The following is a 4,284-nucleotide window of genomic DNA, read 5'->3' as shown; positions in this document are numbered from 1 at the left end:
ATTCAGAACCAAGGTTATGGAGCGAAGCATCGCTGTGAAAAGAGTTCATTTATAGTCTTGACAAAGAATCCCAGGGTCAAGTACAATGATGGCATTTAAGTAAGTAAATAAGTAAGTCTTTATGTATATAGCGCTCTTCACAGACATGTCACAAAGACGCTTTACAGAGCATTGTTTTTAATAGATTCATTATTTTTTTTCTCCACACCTGGTGATGGTAAGCTACTATTGTAGCCACAGCTGCCGTGGGGCATACTGACAGGAAGCACAGCTACCATGCCAATCAGCGCTATCGGTCCCTCCGACCACCACCATCACTCACACTTTCATACTAGGCAATGTGGGTGAAGTGTCTTGCCTAAGGACACAACAACAGTTTTTTTGTGTGACTGGCGTCCCCCTGTGGCACCTGATTTCCCCAGCGGTCTCCCATCCAAGTACTCACCAGGCCCAGCCTTGCTTAACTTCTGAGATCTGACGGGATCAGGTTTTGACAAGCCGGTATGGCCAGAAAATAAATCCAGTGCAGTGTGTATATATGAAAAATGAAAATAAGTTGTTGTGCATAAAAGTGAAGATTTTTGTTAGAAATTTTAAAATTGATTAATAATTGTGACTGAACTGAAATGATTTGAAATATATTATAGTAACTACAACTTATCTGGAAAAAGGAAGAAGGAACAGATAACATAAGATTACTCTTTTTTCTGCTCCTTTTAATTCTTTCCTTATGTTTGATGTTGTGACACAGTTGATGTCTTTTTACACTATATGAAATAATAATAATAATAATAATAATAATAATTGCCATTCTCTACTTAAGAAAAGACAAAAGGTAGCTGTTAACTTGAAAACTACTGCTTCATGACATCACAAGATGAAAGAGAGAATTTTAAGCTATGGAGATGTATTCTGTCATGTTTTTTTTTTTGTTTTTTTTTACCTCTCAATTACTCAAGACACAACTAATAGCTAATGATGATAGAAAATAACGCAAATAAACACTAATAAAAGTCAGCTTGTTGAGTTCCATTTTGCGTTTCTACATCATCACTGTTTGTATTTTTGTATGTGCTAGCCTTTCTATGTGCGGTAAAGGTTAGATTAGATTTATTATTCCGTATATCTATGCACACACAATAATCTGAGTTACATCCTGGGTTTACAAATGGTTGCGTTGCTGGTCACCGGCCCATGCCTTTAAACGCTTATGATAAATGTCAGCAGATATGGCTCAGATCAGATAGGCTGGGTTATAAATGAGGGGTCACACTGCCTGCAGTCTCCATGTATCAGTGGGCAGCAGCGGGAGACCAGGGCCAGAGAAGATCCAGAAAAGGTCACGTTTACAGATGACTATTCCACCACATCCAACGCTCCCCCGCCAGCCGGAACCCTTTGAGATAAGTGCAGCTGTCTCAACGCAAACAGCAGGGAGCAAATAGAGAGGGATACAGTAAGAACAGCTATGCAAGTTGTTGGGTTAAAGTAATTCAGTTGCTCACCTCTAGTAATATAAATGCATTCAGCAATATGGTAAAGCAGACCAATTCCGACATTATACACAGAATACCTTTCATATATAAAGTGTATTTACTCCGTATGTAGACTAACAGAAATAAGGCCGGCAATCTGCGTCTGGTACCTCACTCTCTCACACCCCACATTCATACAGAGCCAGGATAATTGAAGTGATGTTTTGTTTTGAGAGGTGAGCACTCTAACCATTGAACCACTGGGGTTTAGACTGAATTTAGACTCAAGTTATTTGGACAAATCACCAATGTGAACATCAATGTGTAGACTTTAAGCTAAGTCATGGTTAGTGCCTGGTTGAAATATTTGTATTATCTTGTATTTTTAGAGTTATGAGTACTGTTAAATATGCAAAGACTTTTTTAATAGTCCACAGGAAAAAATAAATAATAATAATAATAAATAAATGTAAATATAATGTTAGCACTTAAAAGGTCTAAGGTAATGTAATTCATTTATAGCTGCACTGTGATTTTAATTGATCTTCTATGGAGACATATTTGCGCGTATTGACTGCAAAAGAATGGGAATTGTCCAATGACTGGACTATGCAATAATGGTAACTGTAATGAGTGGAGTGTGCAATAATCGGACATGTGTAATGAGTGGAGTGTGCAATAATCGGACATGTGTAATGAGTGGAGTGTGCAATAATAGGAGATGTGTAATGAGTGGATTGTGCAATAATGGAAGCTGGGTAATGAGTAGAGTGTGCAATAAAGGGAACTGTGTAGTAATGGAACAATGGATGGAAATTAGGTTTAGGCTACAATCTGGTGTGTTTACATTCATGTGGTGTCATGTTTGTTCATTAACATGCTCTGTCCCAATCAAATACATGAATAAATAAATAAACTTTTGTCAACCTGCAAAGCTAAGTTGAACTGAATATATTGAGTTCCGTGGTAAATGAACCCACAAACTCTTCGCGGCATGACGCTAGCACAACCCACTCCAACCCCGTAACACTGTTGTCCAACCTTTAAAACCTCTCAAATGCTAATACTCATCCCTTAGGCCCAGTATTTGTCGTGTTGATAGCATCTCTGCGAATTATTTGTTTTCGCCACCGGTGCATTACCATAAGTTTACCCACCTAATGAGCCTCCCCTCTCACACTTCTGCATCCTCACAGCTGCACACCCTAAATTGTTTACCGCTTCTTTGTTTCCCCGATAAGATAATAGCCAGGCATCCCAATTTAACAACCTAAAAGCAAACAAGAAGAGAAATTACACATGAAATGCAGCATTACCGAGGGGAATCTGGTAATGTATTCTTATCTTGGAGGAACTTTATACAAATGAAGGCCTGGCAAATAGCAGTTTTGGAAGAAGTCCTCAATTTTGTGTCCAAAAGCAACACTATTTAACTTTCTGGATGTGGCGTGTCACTTGGATGGAAATAAAAAGTTATAGTTCTCTGTGGAGATAGAAAGGTTTGATGACATACTGTGGAATATTATAGTCAAAGGAACAACAGCTGGAGGAGGTCAAATAGGTGTCTGGAGATGAAAGCGCAACCACAGTATAGGACAGGGGTCTCCAAACTTTTTCCTCCAGTGAGCTACCTTTACAAAATGAAAAAGTCAGAGACCTACTAATTTTTAGCCTGAATCATCAGCTGGTTCGTGGAAACCGTCTGACCTTGCAGCATTAGGATTCATTCACTTGACGGTAGGCGGGTACTTTTTTATTTAATCAATTGCTGCTATTTGGTCGTGGCATATGTAATGCGCCAAATCTCATAGGAAGAAGGGCAATAACATCTTTCCACTTGATAAAATTCACCAAACATTCTCTTTGTTCAGACTTTGAATCCTCGATCTTGGGAATCGTTGTCAACACAAAATGTATGTCTTCGTCTACATCGATCTCGACTGGTTTCTTTACTGTTGTGCTGTACCACAAAAGGGACCCAGACAGGCGCTTGACTTTGACGTCATGGCTTCACAGCTCTTCGCTGATTGGCCGATGCACAGTGTACAACTTTGCAAACTGTCTAGTGTCCTGACCTAGTCACTGGAGAGAAATGAAATTGAGTGGAGGCATTAGGACACTTATTTTAGCAGTTGCGAAAAACTGAGTAAAACTATGGGAATTATTTACCACATGTACTATCCCACCAAACCAAGTAAACAGAAAAACAAGCATCTGTCATAAACATTTTAAGTACAGTACTTTTATTTTAGTACTTATTTTACACCACTGGCGAATACCCAAAGCCGCCTCTAGCTCGTCATTGATTTTTCTCAGAGTTTTGGAGTGAATATCCAATCCCCCATCGATCCATGCAGTGTCAGATTCCTGTCAAGGAGGCCAAGACTGCTTCCTGAAGTCTGAGAAAGAGAGGAGGGAAAAGGGAATAGTTGCAAGGGGCTCTCGTGTGTGTGGGTGGAACTCTGCTCAAACGTAACCCAAATTTTGACACATGTTTGAACCGTGCTTTCTTTTTATAATACAATCAATGGAAGCCGGAGTTCTTGATACTCTTTGGGTCGCGTGTAAGAATCTCTTTTTTATCTGGCCTTGAGACACTATGTGATGCTAGCACCCGTCGGCCATCTTGGTTTAAAAATACATGGAGGAGATGGAGGGAGAGAGCTGGAGGTGCTTGCTCCAAAATGTGTTTCAGGCCATGGAAACAAGCAGATCACACCAGGAGGCAAAGTTGCAGGTCAGATCTCTGGAGAGGTGGGTCCACTCACAATCTGTAAGTGAATAAATGAATGAAAGAGTCATATTGTCA

At 39.7% G+C, this 4,284-nt stretch overlaps 1 pseudogene; it reads right to left on the bottom strand.

Annotated features, from left to right (window-relative positions):
- Positions 1-397: 397 nt before the first annotated feature.
- Positions 398-515, bottom strand: LOC129410745 (5S ribosomal RNA; annotated as a pseudogene).
- Positions 516-4,284: the final 3,769 nt, after the last annotated feature.

Source organism: Boleophthalmus pectinirostris, unplaced genomic scaffold (genome assembly GCF_026225935.1).
Source record: "Boleophthalmus pectinirostris isolate CB_2022bp ecotype Guang Dong unplaced genomic scaffold, ASM2622593v1 HiC_scaffold_23, whole genome shotgun sequence".
Taxonomy (NCBI): domain Eukaryota; kingdom Metazoa; phylum Chordata; class Actinopteri; order Gobiiformes; family Gobiidae; genus Boleophthalmus; species Boleophthalmus pectinirostris.
Note: the sequence above shows the minus strand (reverse complement) of the source record. Positions and strands in the feature narration are given on the sequence as shown.